Source organism: Artemia sp. Qi Xiang Cuo, chromosome 21, assembly GCF_049724085.1.
Source record: "Artemia sp. Qi Xiang Cuo chromosome 21, ASM4972408v1, whole genome shotgun sequence".
NCBI lineage: Eukaryota > Metazoa > Arthropoda > Branchiopoda > Anostraca > Artemiidae > Artemia > Artemia sp. Qi Xiang Cuo.
In genome coordinates, this window is record NC_142814.1 from 37,526,704 (window position 1) to 37,544,703 (window position 18,000).

General features: G+C 36.9%; 1 protein-coding gene across 4 annotated transcripts in view; it reads right to left on the reverse strand.

The window, feature by feature from the left end:
- Positions 1-435: 435 nt before the first annotated feature.
- brp (ELKS/RAB6-interacting/CAST family member bruchpilot) overlaps positions 436-18,000 on the reverse strand; it is a 381,921-nt gene continuing 364,356 nt past the window's right edge. For 3 of the 4 annotated variants that reach the window (XM_089107019.1, XM_089107018.1, XM_089107020.1), the window contains one exon: positions 436-655. The gene's annotated coding sequence lies outside the window, so the exon portion shown is untranslated. Of the gene's footprint in view, positions 656-4,457; positions 4,568-18,000 lie in introns of all 4 variants that reach the window. The other variant, XR_016143547.1, reaches the window with a different exon arrangement.

An 18,000-nucleotide genomic window follows, 5' to 3' on the forward strand; every position in this document is an offset into this window, starting at 1 on the left:
AGGTTACTAGGACTGTTTTGAAAAATTTTTAGTTTTTGGTTTTATTGGTCGCATGTTGTTGTGTGTCTTTTTTCTTTTATATATTTTTGTCTTGCTGAGGACGGCCCTTGGACATAGGGCCGAAATATTAATTCAAATTATCTCCACTGTCTTGCAAAAAGATTTCCTTATTGTTCTTCGTACTTTTGTTGTAGGTTTCTTAAAAAAAAAAAAAAACGCATGAGAATCAAACTCTCAGCCCTTGGATTTTCTTTAAAAGTCATTTTGTGTCGCAAGATGTAAGATTTTAGCCAATTGATCAGCTAAAAAATGGGCTCAATGATTCCATCATTCTTATTGAATGCGTGGCGACTTTCTACCTGATCTCGTCTCGCAAGGCTTCTCCTATACTATCTAATATCTATTTGGGAAATAAATTTATTGTTCAACATTGGATCAGATTCGAAAAGGGTGAAATATTTTTAATTTAATATTTCCAAAAAATACTCATTACAGAATTAAGTAAAATTCATAAATAAATGTCATAGTCAATACAACCATTATAAGGCACCTTTCTATAAATAAATGGCAAATACTTCAGGATTAAAACGACGAAAAGCTTGTACTTTACATCGTGAACTTCAAAGTAATAATCTTCTTCGGCTGCTTTAAAACCCTAAAAAAAATAATGTTCAAATGGCTTGGAATGTTCCTATGGCTGTTAATACAAAAACAAAAACAAAGCGAAAAAGATGTATAAAACATTCACAAAATAATACTTTAGCTCTTCAGATAACAATTAAGCTCGACATAAAAAAAAACAATTAAAATGGTTCGCAGACAAGGCAAAAACAACAATTATTTTACTGGTTTTGCAAGTATTTTCATAATATCCCTATATCTATAATAGTTCCCAAAGATGGATGACGTATCCATAATTTTTCTTCGGCTGGAGGTTATATTTTAGGGGGTATTACAAAAAATAAGCATAAAAAATTTGTTTGTATGCATTTTTCTTACGTTTTTCTGCTTTGGACAGAAGTTTCGGAGGAAGAGGGTTCAAACCTGGAACCCCCCTTCCTGGAATAAGGCCTAGTAAATTTCTCTTAGCTTATTTGTTCGCCAATCTCTTAGTCAACATTGATTGACCATTTTATCCTAGAGAGTTCGGGTTAAGTTGTGATTTGCTATCATATCCCAAGTCTTTGTATGCATCCACTCAGGGTTCCCACCCGGTGAAAAAACATCACCAGATTTTGGGTGATTCTATGGTTGATTTAGTGATTTTCTTTAATAATCTAGTGATTTATGTGCTGATTTAGTGATTTTTCGTTTAGGCAGTATAAAAATCGCAGGAAATAGTGATAAATCACTAGGAGTGGCAATACTGCAGCTTATCCAGTTTCGTAAACCCGAGAGTTTCGTTAGCCGTAATTGCGTAGTACATCTGTGTAGTCCTGTAAAAACAAAACCCTCTAAATTCAAAAATTTTGTATCGTGACATTAATTTTTTACTATATGTTAAAACTTCACTTGGGGCCGGTCACCCATTTTAGAAAAGCTCCGTCTGGCGATCATAATAATTAACGAACCAGTATTACTTGAAATCATGCCTTGTCTTAGCCAACATCCACATTTTCTATCAAGGAGGCACACTTGTGCCTCTATAAATCAAAGAGGCACACTTGTGCCTCTATAAAGAGGTGATCCACCACAATGTTAAGCGATTTCCGGTCCTATCGGTCGCAGAGAGACAGCGGTGATCGCATTTTGTAGCCCAAGCTCCAACTAAGGAACGTGCAAAATTTCAACCCCCTCCGACTTTATCTTCATGGGTAAAAGTGGGCCGGAAGTTTCGACCCTCCGACCACAGCCCCCTTTAAAGTTGTCCGATTGGGCTGAAATTTAGAAGTTAAGCTTTCCTAAGGTCTGGGAGTTTATCCTCGAAATTTCAGCTCAATCCGATCACTCCTTCCCTGTTTTCCAAAAACCAGATATAGCCACTTAAAGTTCATTTCTCTTTTTTTTATCAGCCACGCCTACAGGCCACAGTTGGCAACGGATCCGGGTGAATGAGGACTCATTCGAAGTGGGATTCGACCTGTTAGGGCCTTTTGATATTTTCAGATCGAAAAAACTATCCCCCGAATTTACATTTATGAAAAACCTCGTTTTCACATAAGAGCCGATGTAAAATTGTCTTATCACAGCCCCCCTGTAGGGCTGTCTGGTTGGATTAAAAATTAATGGACAACCTTCTATGGGGTCTGGACACGAATCATCGAAATTTCAACTCAATCCTATCACTTCTCTCCGGTGTTCAAAAAACCAAAAATCAAGTTCTATGGGGATTTCCTTGCGTCAAAAATACATCGCACAGAATAAAAGTAATATAAGTTTCTTTGGTACAGTGGTCACTACTCCTGACTGTCAGGCGGAAGACACGGGTTCGATTCCCCGTCAGAGAAATTATTTTTACATGTTGAATTTAAAGTTTAAAAAAGAAACTCTTTTTTAAATACAAACTCAATTCCAAATTAAATCCTTCAGATCAACAGACGTCACCGGAAGATCCCTTTACAGAGGTACAAGCTTGCCTTCTCAATCTTAAAGAGCAGGGGGTCTGGGCGGCGATAACCCCCCAACATTAAGTCCAGGCAGAAGCAGCTAACAGGTAGTCAAGCACTGATAAGTAATAAAATGTACAAAAATGTGCAGAAATTATTTGAAAAAAACTACGTTTTCTAAAGAGTTAAAGAGGCTGAGTCAAAAGTTCGAACCTTAAAACGTACAGGGATCAGGAGGTACAGTTGAGGGGGCTGCCGCCCCCAAACCCCCGCTTTCGCAGCCTTTAAATAAAAAAGCAAATATTTAAACTGAAAGTAAGGAGCGACATTAAAACTAATAACTAACAGAAATTATTCCGTATATGAAATGGACTGTGCCTCCTCAACGCCTCGCTCTTTACGCTAAAGTTTGACTTTCTCACAACTCTTTTTTTTAAACAATAAAAACTTTAGCGTAAAGAGCGAGGCGTTTTCTTATATATAAATTCTATGTAGACTCGCCCAAAACATGCTTCACTTGAGTGACTAAGTAATCATTTCTATTAAATTGTAGATTAATGCAAAACTATACAAAAACAAATGTCCTAAAATTGAAAAAAGTAGTTTTCTTATTAAGAAGCAGTAATGTAATAATAATACTTCAAATAAAATGATACTTCAATAAAAGAGAGAGAAAAGCTTGAGACAAGAATAAGAAAAGAAGATTAATCAAAAATCGCAAAGTTCATGATCTTTATATTTTTAATTCACATCCTTCCCTCATCCCCCCCCCAAAAAAAAAAACAAGACGAAATTACGAGTTATCCTATACTTTCTTATAGTTCCCTACGCTTCGTAAACCATTCGAAAAACCATTTCCAGTATTTCAAATTTTTACATTATTTGCAACAATGGTATAAGAAAAGAAAAGTTGTGCAGAATGTTTATGCTCCAGATATAACGGCACAACTGGCCCTGTAACATGAAGAGTTGTCCGAGGCTGCAATTTCACAGTTTTAGCCATTTCATGGTCTTATCCCATGTTTTTGTTCTAGCTGATTATTTTATGTTTTATTTTAGTCTTTATTTAATTCATTGCTCTACTTTTGTCTTGTTGTTTATAGTGAGTTAAAAATAAATTATTTATTATATATATATATATATATATATATATATATATATATATATATATATATATATATATATATATATATATATATAATATATATATATATATATATATATATATATATATATTTTATATATATATATATATATATATATATATATATATATATATATATATATATATATATATATATATATATATATATATATATATATATATATATATATATATATATAATAATAATATTCATTCTTGAATGTCTTAATATTTTTGTATTTATTAAAAAAGAAAAGAAAGAAACTTAAAAAAGAGAAAATATTTAAAATGTATTTTTTTTTTCAGAAAGAGAAAATTATGTTCTGGTCTTAGGAAAAACTATATTCAGTTCAAAAGACCCGAATCGGAACTACATAGTGATAAGTCTCTAGCAGAGAAAATATAGCCCCCTTTGATAGCGCGAAACAGTTTTATCACTTCAAAGTCGTCCGTATTCCGCATTCCGAAAAAGCTCAAAAAGAGCGAGGCGTAGCCTACAAAGTCTTTTGTAGGCTACGGTCTTGGTTGCTGTGTTACAGTTCTCCCTCTTGTATGTGCATGGGTGTGTGTGAAACGACGAAAAAATAATTTGAAGCTAGGCAGAAATGTATAAGAAACTGCTTTTAATGGGATTTCTTGGAGGGTGACAACATGGATAAACTTAAAATAAAAGATTCTTTGGAAAGAGACACAGGTCTACGGCCCATATCTAAGTGCGTACTAAAACTGGGAAACCTGATTTCCTGCAGCTAATTCTCCATCCTCACCTCATGTCCTGCCTCTCCTTTTTCCGATGTACATGAATTGACTCAGTGTGCATCCTCTTCATTACCATAACTTGCTGTAATAGAGGAATATCACCAGGTGATGTTATTTCCTATAAATTGTTTACTTTCACTCCAATTTATAATGTGACTTCTTCAAAACGTCACTACTTTTAAGAGTGTAGTAACTACTTTTAATAAGTAACTACTTTTAATTTTCTGGCTCTGAGTCATAAATTAAATCTGGCTTTAACATGATCTTTTTTTCATGGCCACATTGATGGCCAGAGAATAAATCAGACTTGGGTACATAAAAATATATCCAAGTGAATGTCCATCGTTTTGAAAACTGACCGACACTTACTAATCAATATTTTGAAGTATGTGTAATTGAGGGTTTGTTTTTTATGATAATTTTTATGCTTATATTTTGATGAGGGTTAACGTATTTCGCATGCGCTAAATCATCCGAAAATATTCTTTTGCACGTATATCGTGTTTATAGCTATTCTGCAATAAAATAGTAATATTTACAATGCCCCTGATATTTTGTGTACATTGTTTCCTTTGCGGGATAACTAATATTTTTCAAAAATATTAAGGTGGTCACTTATTTAGTTTCTCCCATGTCTGGAGGTGTGTATATAAAGCAGTAGTAGTAGACCGTTGCGTTGGACGATCTTGGATCAAACGTCCATGATTCGTTGGAGGATTATCGCAGGACTCTCCTTTCATTTTCAATACAACGACTAAGCGTTTTGTTTTATCAATTTTTCAAAATAATCATATGATGAAAACGATGCTACATAGAAAAAAAGAACATAAGAAACGTGTTTAGAATGTTGGATTTGTTTACTTCTTCCAAGGGGATCACTAACCAGATAATTCAGTCTAAAAATTAAGCAAGTACTTTTTTTCTTTTAAAGTTTTGATACCTCAGTATAACTGTCAATTGTTTGTTCTCTGAAACCCCAATATTTTTGGCGTTGGTTAGCGATAAGTGAAATTCAAATTTTCGAGCATATACCAATAGAGATTTTATCAAAAATACCGTTCCAGAAAATAAGATATCTGATTTCCTTACCAGGGAAAAAATAAACCCAATCTATTTGCCTCTTTTATTTTTTTATTTGTTCTCAGATTTACCACGAACGTGTCCTGTTTCTCTTTGTAAAAAAAATGTTGCGTCTTCAATGTGACTATATTAGGAATAATTTGCATAATAAAGCGTAATGATCACTTAAATTTGGAAACATTTCAAACAATTCCAGGAAACGAACTGTAAGTAAGGAGCGACCCGGCCCAATAGTAACCGGAACTCTATAAAACTGAATCTTTTTACTGATAGATAAATCAAAAGAATCGCCTTATTATGTGGATTAATTAAAAAAAAACTTTTTCCGCAAAATAAGTTTATCAAACAAAAGTAAAGAACTCCATTAAACAAAAAATGAGCAAAAATAAAATCAAATAATCTACCAAGCGTGAAACTACGACAAATCAACATCAATAAATAAATGAAACCCAAAACGAGCAGAAATTAACATAAGTTGGGCGCAAAAACCCTATGCCTTCCCTAGGCCAGAGCAAAATTTGCACTTTACTGAAAAAATGCAAATAAATGTGCATTGTCAGTTCAATAAATATATACTAATATTTAGTAATCAAAATGTTAACATTATTTGATTCTATTAAAGTTATAAAAGTAAAAACATTTACATTTTTCAGTAAAGTGCAAATTTTGTTCTGGCCTTGGGAAGTCATAGGGGTTTTGCACCCAACTTATGTTAATTTCTGCTCGTTTTGAGTTTGACTCGGTTAATTATTGTAATTTCTGTTCGTTTTGGGTAACGTTAACATAAGTTGGGAGCAAAACTCCTAGCCCTTTGAATTTCCAATCGAATGAGCCTTTTTTAAAGTTTCTACGACAACGCCTTCTATAAAAAACCTTATATGCCCCCAGGGCATAACTTAGGGTGTTAGTTGTCTTCCAATCACTTTCGACTATTAAAAAGGGCACAAGCCACTCCAATTTCCAATTGACTGAGCCCTTTTCGAAGTTTCTACGACAACTTCTTCGATATGATGTGCCATACTCTAAAGGAAAAAAAAAAATAATGCATTTGGCCAACATTGTTCTTACATGCCCCCAGGGCACAATTTAGAACCCTTGTTCTAAGGGCTGTGGGGGACTGTCCTCAAAAACATAATTTCTATCTGAAAATCAACTACGCTGAACAAAATGGCTATCTCAAAACTTTGATTGGATGTGTTTCGGGAAATGGTGGGCGTAGAAGGGAAGTTAGTCGCCTTCCAATCACTTTCGACTATTAAAAATGGCACAAGCCACCCCAATTTCCAATTGAATGAGCGCTTTTCGAAGTTTCTACGACAACTTCTCGATACGAAGTGCCCTGCTCTAAAGGAAAAAATTAATAAATAATACATTGTGCCAACATCGTTCTTATATGCCCCCAGGTCATAACTTAAAACCCTTGCCCTGATCGTGCGATCGTGCTGCCTATGATTTATACAACAACTTTCTAGGGCATAACTTACAACCCTTGCACTGAGGGCTCTGAGGGGGTTATCATCCTAAAAGACCTAATTTCCAGAACGTTTAACTACGTTGAACAAAATGGATATCTTATAATTTTGATTGGATTTGTTTTGGAAAACGGTGGCCGTGAGAGGGGCGTTAGTCGATATCCAATCCCTTTCAACTATTAAAAAAGGCACTAGCCCTTTCAATTTCCAATTGAATGAGCTCTTTTGAAGTTTCTATGACAGCACTTTCAATACAAACTTTATGTACCTCAGGGCATAACTTACAACCCTTGCACTGAGGGCTCTGATGGGGTTATCATCCTAAAAGACCTAATTACCTGAACTTTCAACTACGTTGAACATATAGATATCTCAAAATTTTAATTCGATGTGTTTGGGAAGATGGTGGGCGTGAGAGGGGCGTTAGTCGCTGTCCAATCACTTTCAACTATTAAAAAAGGCACTAGCCCTTTCAATTTCCAATTGAATGAACCCTTTTGAAGTTTCTACGGCAACGCTTTCAATAAAAACTTTATATGCCCCCTGGGCATAACTTACGAGCCTTGCCCTGAAGGCTGTAGGGGGAGGGGTTGTCATCCTTAAAGACCTAATTTCCAAAACTTTCAACTACGTTGAATAAAATGACTATCTAAATATTTTGATTGGATGTGTTTGGGGAAAAGGGGGGCGTGAGAGGGGGTTAGTTGCCCTCAAATCACTTTCGACTATGAAAAAGGGTACTAGGCCTTTGAATTTCAAATCAAATGAACCCTTTTTCAAGTTTCCACGACAAAGATTTAAAAAAAAACTTATATGCCCCCAGGGTATAACTTATAATCATTACCCTGAGCGTTGTGGGGGAGTGTCCTCCTCAAAATTATATTTTCTGTCTGGAAATCAACTACGCTGAACAAAATGGCTATCGCAAAATTTTTATTGGATGTGTTTGGGGAAATTATGGGTGTAGGGGGGGGGCTAGTTGCCCTCCAATCACTTTCAACTATTAAAAAGAGCACTAGCCCTTTGAATTTCCAATCGAATGAGCCTTTTTTTGAAGTTTCTACGACAACGCCTTCTTTAGTAAACCTTATTTGCCCCCAGGGCATAACTTGAAACCGTTGCCCTGAGGGCTTTGGGGGAATGTCCTCCTCAAAAACATATTTTCTATTTGGAAATCAACTACGCTGAACAAAATGGCTATCTAAAAATTTTGATTGGATAAGTTTGGGGAAATGATGGGCGTGGGGGGGGGGGGGTAGCTGCCCTCCAATCACTTTTGAATATTAAAAAAAACACTAGCCCTTTAAGTTTTCAGTTGAATGAGCCTTTTTTTGAAGTTTTTACGACAACGCTTTCTATTAAAAGCTTTCATACCCCAAGGGCATAACTTAAAATCCATTCCCCGAATGCTGTGGGGAAGAGTCGACCTCAAAAAGATAATTTCTATCCGGAAATCAACTACGCTAAAAAAAACGGCTATCTCAACATTTTGTTTGGTTGTGTTTGGGGGATTGATGGGCGGGGGGGGGGGCTAGTTGCCCTCCAATCACTTTCGATTATTAAAAAGGGTACTAGACCTTCGAATTTTCAATCGAATGAGCCTGTTTTGAAGTTTCTACGGCAACGCCTTCTACAAAAACCTTATATGCCCCCAGGGCATAACTTAAAACCCTTGCCCTGAGGGTTGTGGGGGAGTGTCCTCCTCAAAACATATTTTCTATCTGGAAATCAACTACGCTGAATAAAATGGCTTTCTCAAAATTTTGATTGGATGTGTTTGGGGGAATGACGGGCGTGGGGGGGGGGCGATTGGTCCTCAAATCATTTTCGACTTTTAAAAAGGGCACTAGAACTCTCAATTTCCAATCGAATGAGCCCTTTTCGAAGTTTCTACGACAACTCCTTCGATTCGAAGTGCCCGGGTATGGAGAAAAAAAGATGTACATTGTGCCCACATCGTTCTTTACTTTGGCAGCGCTACCGCGCTGCCTATGATTAAAAAAAAAAATGTTTTTTTGTAACTGAAATTAAGGAGCGACATTAAGACTTAAAACAAACAGAAATTACTCCGTATATGAAAGGGGCTGTCCTCACCTCAACCCCTCGCTCTTTAGGCTAAAGTTTGACTCTTTCTCACCACTCCATCTTTTAAAACAATAAAAAACTCAAGATCAAGTAATGGGATACTTGATCTTGTAACATTACTCAAGATCAAGTAATGGGATAACTAATGAATGATTAGTTCCCTGAATGAAATTTCTAGCTTTATTGCAAACTTTAAAGGCGTTGAGGATGGGGCAGCCCCCTTTATATACGTAATAATTTCTGTTCGCTTTGGATTTTAATGCTGCTCCTTACTTTCAGTTGAAAAAACTTTTTTTATGCAATTAATATAAAAGGGAAGTAAGTAGCAATACATATCATAACTTAGCTTACTTGAATACTGAATTTTTTTATTAAAGCCTCTAATTGCTGCCTAAGCTTTGCTTTAAAACATCTTTATTCCTTGACAAATTCTGTTTGCGAGAAACTTGCCAACTATACTCATTTCATGTCCGAATCTTACGTAGTGTTCTTTTTACGATAAGGGAGAAATCAAAAATTCCATGTAATTAAATACAGGTCGTACATATGGAGCGGAGGTCTCTTCAAGCCCATGCTTTCTCTAAAAGTCCGACATTTTTATGGGTTTTCCCACTTCATTCACCTATCTTTTCTGGTCTTTTGAAGCTGCACCCTACCAAAAAATATTTCCCCATAAGAACTGAGTTCATGCAGAATTGATTGGTTCCATGTAACATTAAATTACTTTTTCCTTGGAATGGTTTGAATCATCCAGAAGGGCCGTCTAAAAAATGCTCCGTCTGTCTACGTCTTTACTTGAATCCAACCTTCGATCACGCTAGTGTTTTGAAAGTTTTGGATGTCTAGCTGGATTGATAATCCATTTTGAAAGTTACAGCATAAAGACCCACGTAATCAGGAGGCTCTCTTTCCAGAATACTGTAAGAAAAGTCAGCAGTCATTGTAGAACGTTTTCTTTCTAGCCAACCACTTTCGTTGTGGCTCTGAAGACATTTTAATCATAGTATTTCCTTTAACGACACTCTGTTCCCCATTATGAAGCAAACTCAAGGATAAACTAACAAAACGAACAATACTTCGAGCAATACACTCACACGACATCGCTCTCACTTACTTGTACCTGCAGCGGGACCAGGCTTTTCCGCCTCACCCGGCATCCGAACAAAGCTTCTGAATGAGGTTCTCGATGATGGTCGGTCTTCTGTCAGTTCTTGGGAAATTCTAGCCATTGCTTGTCCCATTTGTGGCAAAATATACGAAAACCTTCAGACGGCTTCAAGTCTTGCCTAACGAGTGACCACGCCAATTTTTAAATTGCCATCCTTTTCTTCTACGGAATGTTGATAAGGGTTCAACGAGAAGTATATGTATCATGAGGCGTATGTTGGGGCGCCGCAAAACCTGTCCAAGCCAGGGGAGCTTGACGGCGTTTGAGATTTTGTCGATCTTGAAACAATATCGGTTGATGTCGCCGTTCGAAGTCTGATCGAATGTCAGTCAATGAAAGATAACTTTCTTTGATCGAACTGCAAATAACCTGTCCGGTAATTTATATAAAAATAAATAAACACAAACACACACATATACAAGAGCGGATCCAGGATTTTTGTTCGGGGGGGGGGGGGTCCCAATTTTTACAGGTATTTACCTGTAAAAATACCTTTACATGTATTTTTTAGACTAATTTTCGACTCGGTCAAAAATTTCGGGGGGGGGGGGTTTAAACCGGGTAACCCCCCCCCCTGTATACGTATATACATATATATATATATATATATATATATATATATATATATATATATATATATATATATATATATATATATATATATATATATATATATATATATATATATATATATATATATATATATATTTTTTTTTTTTTTTCTATATTTGTATATATATATATATATATATATATATTTTTTTTTTTTTTTTTTTTTTTTTATATATATATACATATATATATATATATATATATATATATATATATATATATATATATATATATATATATATATATATATATATATATATATATATATATATATATATATATATATATATATATATATATATATATATATATATATATATATATATATATATATATATAATATATATTACCGGGCTTGACCCAGGCCCTGAGACGTAGCAGCTTTGATATATTTGATTCTATAATTACGCATTAGCATAATCATCGCGTTATATACATTCTAAGACCACACTGGCTATGCATGACAAATGAAACTCAGAGAGGAAAGAAAATAACAAAATGAAAAATAAAATAAAAAGAGGTGAAAAAACGAAGATTTTTTCAGCCAGTGGCGAACCATGAAGAAGAAGAAATAAGCAAACTTTTCGACAAGGATCTCCGCCGAGTCGTCCTCAGTGCTAAACAAAAAAGAAAGAAAAGAAAAAGAAAAATTTCGATTTTTGATTTTCGTTGGCTTCTTTTTCTTTTCTTCTGTTTCTTGCTGTTTCTTCTTCAATACTTTTTTCTTTAGATGTTTGGAGTAATTTGTCATCTTTTGTATTTTGCACGTGTCATACAAAAAATTAATTTTCATAGGCTCATACACGCAAAACTATCACGTTCCTTTATTCCGTTGTAATTTTGCAGCTCTGCATTTATGTATGTTTAAATATTTTCTTGAAAGCGGCTCCATATTTTTCGGGGGGGGGGGAGGGAATTGGCACCCTGAGATTTTGAGGCCTGAAAAAAACTATATAGATTCAGGAATTTTTCAACGAAGTGGCACTCCTAGTTTTAGGTTAAATTTTAAGACAGATAAATGGACATAGAATCTAATTTGCAAGAAAGGTCAACTTTAAAACTTCTTCACAGGGTCAGCTTTACTGCCGATCTTGGGAACAAAGAAGAAGACAAGCAGAAGGTTCAGGAATTTTTCAATGAAGTGCCAAAGAGAATTGAATAGGTTAGAAAAAAAAAGAATGCCCCAAAGACTAAAGCCCTACCAATTGCCAGTTCACCCACAGGGGTCCAAATAGAACGAGACGACACCGAACACTAGAAAAACACAATTCTAGTACTTCGGGAGTACACTACCTTCCAGTGGTGACTCCGAGCAAAAATTACACACCACAACATTTCTAGCCAAAACAGCATTTCGGAAGCTTCTGCCAGTCTAAATATTCAAAGAAGCTGAAAACCAGACTGTCCCAGGCTTGTTCGTCAGATGGATGCAAGTTACCAAGGGATAAGATCCTCCGTTATAACTCTGATGACAAGACACGCTGATTCAAACTGATGACTGGTGCAATCCTAACAAATTGTCTCTTCGTCCTAGTTGTAGATCACATTTTTAGACCGATAAATGTATATGGGATCCATTTTTGTCAATTCTGAGTTACATTATAGAGTGCAGAAAGTTAAGCGCAGAACTAGAAAAAAACCTTACCGCCTTTGAAAATAATTCTTTTTGCCAAATACTAAGGATTAGGTTGAGCGAGGATGAAGAAATTCTCGCCCACACAGGCCAGCCAGACATCTTTTCCGTTTTGAGACAACGATAGTAATACCTTTGAGATATTGTTCGCATGTCAGTTCGTAGAAGGTCTTTCCGAAGGGAAAAATTTCCACTGTTTAATGTTCTGAGGGAGAATTTTTCGGGGGGAATACCGGCTCCTCCCAGAACGTAGACTTCCAGATATGCTCCTCCACCGGCACCGGAAGGACGCTGTCACAGAGGAAGACCTAAGAACACTCAGTAGAGCAGACGAACGTGACAGAAGAGCCCTCCAATCTCACTCAAGATTGGGGGGACATCTGCAAGGTGGGCCAACTGAGGGAACATTGGGGGCTGCTCACAAAAGTCTTGTATATCTCTGGAGCCTGGAGGCACTGGAGTAGCGATGGTTTAAGGTTTGCCCTATTATATTTTTTTTCTTATAGCTCTGGAGGCCATGATAACATCCGTTTTTATACTCTGGGAATGGCATTGGAACCTTTCTTCGAACACCCAGACATTAGGGTATCTTGCTTTTATTTGGTACTCTCTTTCAAAAAAGTAAGCTTTATTCATTATAATGTATTTTATATCCAGATGAGACACCAAGAGACTTTTCAAATGGGGAAACTCAAATTGCTTACTTATCTTAGCTCTAAAAAAAATTCTAATTGTTAGAGACACTATTTCAAGAGAGGATATGTGACTCTTTACAATCCCTTCTAGAACAAAAAAAAGAATAAATCCTATGCAAAAAAGAGAAAATTTCTCTAAAAAAGAGACATCTTTTTTGCCTCTCTGTCCCAAAGGAAACTAAGATGACTTTTATGTTATCTCCTATTTATAACTTACAAAGTATGTTACATTTGAAACTATTAGCTTGAAAGGCCTTAAACATAAACGCAAAGTAACTGACCAGAATCCATCATTATTGTTGGGGCCACCCAACGGACAAATGCAATTTTATCACGCATAAGGTGTCTTGCTTCCGAAAAAGGCTGGGAATTTGCTAGCAGCATCATATAACCACTATTATTATAACAGATCCTAGCTTTTTAATTACTTCAATTGTAGATACCCTTTGGGGTAGAGAACCCGGCAAAGAGTCACTACTTCTCATTACGAGCTACTACCTAGTAATTTTGCTAGACCTCCCAGGGCGTGGACATATTTATGACAAATTATTTCGAGAAATCTAAAATGGTAACTCAAATTTAACTGCCATATGTTGATAAATTATAACAATAAATAAGGCTGAAAAGGTGTGGAGAGAATGGACAGTAATTTCTATTAATAAATAAATGGTATGTGTTTTATACAATCGATCTAGCATTTCAACATAATCCAATTGCCCTACTTTTCATCTATAATTGATTGAGGTGATAATCGAAAAAAACTCCCTCCGCTGTGATAATTGGTAAGGCTTCTAACTAAAGATATTCTTTTTTCTTTATTGGTAAGTGGGAGCGCAGAAACATAACTTTTGAGACTGTTTTACCGAGTGACAGTGAGTAGAGTTTTGGAGCAAATACGTTAATCTAGGTCCTGAAGGGGGGGGGGGGTCAAAATTCGTTTCAGTACAAGGGTATCATATCCTAGTGGAAAAATATCTTAGTATTGACCAATATTCGGTTCGCTTGTGTTACAGCTCGGTATTAAGAAATTCGTAAATACGAGAAAATCACAGATTTAGTCAAATATTCGGTTCGCTTGTTTAACAGCTCGGTATTAATAAATTCGCAAATACAAGAAAATCACAGATTTAGGCAAATATTCGGTTCGCTTGTTTTACAGCTCGGTATTAATAAATTTGCAAATACAAGAAAATCACAGATTTAGGTAAATAATAGGCTTGCTTGTGTTACAGCTCGGTATTAAGAAATTTGCAAATACAAGAAAATCACAGATTTAGGCAAATATTCGGTTTGCTTGTTTTACAGGTCAGTATTAATACATTTGCAAATACAAGAAAATTACAGATTTCGGCAAATATTCGGTTCGCTTGTGTTACAGCTCGGTATTAATAAATTCGCAAATACAAGAAAATCACAGATTTAGGTAAATATTTGGTTTGTTTATTTTCAAGCCTGGTGTTAAGAAATCCCTACATATTTTCAAACATACTAAATTCGTAAGTATAGGCAAATGTTCAGTTCACTTGTGTTGCAGCTCAGTATTAAGATATTCGCAAATACAAGAAATACACAAATTTAGCTAAATAATTGGTTTGTTTGTCTTAAAGTTTTGTGTTAAGAAATCCGTACATATTCGCAAATATAATAAATTCGCAAATATTCAGTTCACTTGTGCTGCAGTTTGGGGTTAATAAATTCACTTACGAGGTCGTAAAAATTGTCTTTAAAAGGAATTAAATGGGAAAAAGGTAATGAAGGAACTAACTATGATATCTGTTAATAAATAATAGTTTTAGTCTTACGCAATCATTCTTTTATTTCAGCATAAGCCAATTACCCTCTATTTCATCTTTTATTAATTGACGTGCTAAGTTTTAAACCAAAGAAAATCTTTTTTTATATTAGTGAAAAAACTAAAAGAATTGCTTCTGAGGATGTTTTACTGATCAGCAATGAGCAAGCTTTTGAGCGATCAAGTTAATCTTTTGTCCTGTAAGGAGCCGAACATCTTTTAAATATCAAGATTTTATGCCCTGATGAAAAGCGTTTTGGTTAATTTTTTTTTGTGGGGGGGGGAGATTAATTTTTTACTAGAAAAAACATTAATCTAAACTAAGATAATGAAACTTTTGTAAGAGACTTCGGAGAAGTTTGCTTTCAATCAGATATTACCAACCGGATTTTATACGACCACGCTGCATGGTCGATTTCGCTTAACAAAAAATGGTGCTATCTTTCAGAAGTAAGCTGGAGCCTTCGAGAAGCGGAAATGATTTGACTCTTTCATTTCGCGAATATGAAAAGGAGATAAAACCTCTTTCGCGCAGGCCTAATGAACAAGTATGTTTAGGATTAGATGAGATACAGTGAAAAAAAGTATAATTGATACTTTGAATTACTGCGATAGTAGAGGTGACCCTAAAGCCCCCGTACGAACACATGTGCTGCCATCTACAATTTAGTTTAATGCTGACGGGACATAAATTATTCAAGGATTATCGATCGAGTCTAATGGGGGTCAAGGTCAATCGATCTGTTGTTGTTGTTGTTTGGCCACGTGTAATGGCATGAGGGGTGATTTACATAATCGATGGGGGAATTATTGATTCACGAGCGTGGGGAATTATGAAACAATATGGTCATAGAGTCCCTAGGGAGAACACGTGGTTAATGGGGTCAAGGACCTCTTTTTCCAAGGTCGATTTATTTGATGTTTCTATGTGTAATAACTCCGGGGCGAAGGTTGCACATGCGCATTGAATTCTAACGGGAACAATGTTATTGATCTAGGCCTCGAGGGGGAAGTGAATTTCCGAGAACTTGATTGCGTAATCAAAGTGTGTCAACAACAACAACAACGACCTTGACATTCACTGAGAGCGTGCACTTACAACAACAAAAACCCGGAATTTGGAACACCTGTGCTGTCGACCTCAATTCACCTATCGTGAATCAATAATTCCCCTTAGAAACAACAAATTAATTTCCCCTTTCTTGACAGATCAATCAATCAATGACATCATCTGTCAGACTTTAAAAATTTTTGCCCTAGAAACATTTCTCCAGTAATATATAGAAAACCATAAACCACGTGGTGCTGTCACGAGTCAGAACACCTGTGCTGTCGACCTCAATTCACCTATCGTGAATCATTAATTCCCCTTAGAAACAACAAATTAATTTCCCTTTCTTGACAGATCAATCAATCAATGACATCATCTGTCAGACTTTAAAAATTTTCGCCTAGAAACATTTCTCCAGGAATAGATTCAAATCATTAATGTCTTTGCCTCGGGAACAACTCTTTTGGTCGAGCTCCAAAGGATATTAATAACCAAAGGCCATGGGAACAATTAGGCAAGAAACATCTTAGCGCTGAATTGTTTTAGCTCGAGATAGGTTTCCTATTAATTTGAAATACGTTAGCGCAGAGATACCAATAACAAAGGAACACGCTGAATTTGCGTTTAGGGATTATTTGGGCGAAACTGTTTTAGACAGGTTATGGAACTATTTCGGCGAAACAGATAGAGACATTTTAAAAGAAGATTTTTGGAGAGATTTTAGAAGAGAATTTGAGTGTGGTCGTTATAATACACAAGTTTCATTTGAACAGTGTTGTGAGGTCCTCTAACCCAACCCCAAAGGGTTCCAATCCTCCTACCCCAACCCCGAAGGAAGCCCCCGGTCCTCAAAGGCCCCCCAAGCTCCCAAAGGCCCTCCACCGGTCCCCAAATGTCCCCCAGGCCCCCAACTGCCCCCCCGGACACTCAAAGGCCCCCCAAGCTTCCAAAGGGCCACCGGCGCCCCCAAAGGCCCACCCAGACCCCCAAAGGCCATCCCCAGGCCCCAAATGTCCCCCAGGCCCCCAACTGCCCCCCGGACCCCCAAAGGCCCCCCAAGCTCCCAAAGGGCCACCGGCGCCCCCAAAGGCCCACCCCAGACCCTCAACGGCCATCCCCGGGCCCCCCAAAGGCCCATCGCGGTCCCAAAAGACCCACCGGGTCCCAAAGGCCCTCCCCCCGGCCCCCACGGGCCCCCACGCGCCCCCCGGGCCCCCCCGGCCCCCCACGGCCCTCCCCCGGCCCCCAAAGGTCCACCGGGCTCCCAAAGGACCAATCGGTCCTCAAGTGCCCCCCAGACCCCCAAAGGCCCACCCAGACCCCCAAATGCCATCCCCGGACCCCCAAAACCCATCCCCCGGTCCCCAAAGGTCCCCCGAGCACCCAAAGGACCACCGACCCTCAAGAGACCCACAGACCCTCAAAGGCTCTCCCCGAGCACCCGTCTTTCGTTGATGTGTGTTGTCTGAAACCTATGATTAGGGATGTGTAGTTTGCTACTTCAGGCTTTTCTGAGCTAAGGTTTTCTAGTATTTCCTCGGTGAATGTTGTCTGAAACCAATAGTTTGGGATGAGTAGTTTGCTATTTCAGGCTTTTATGAGCTAGGTTTCTTAGCCTTTCGTTGGTGTGTGTTGAGTGAAACTTATGATTTGGGATATGTAGTTTGCTATTTTTGACTTTTCTGAGTTGGATTTCTTAGTCTTTCATAGATGTGTGGTGTCTGAAACCTATGATTTGGGATGTGTAGTTTGCTATTTTCGACTTTTCTGAGCTGGATTTCTTAGCCTTTCATAGGTATGCGTTGTCAGAAAATTATGATTTAGGATGTATAGTTTGCTATTTCAGGCTTTTCTGAGCTAAGGTTTTCTAGTATTTCGTAGGTGAATGTTGACTGAAACCAATAGTTTGGGATGATTAGTTTGCTATTTTTGACTTTTCTGAGCTAGGTTTCTTAGTCTTTCG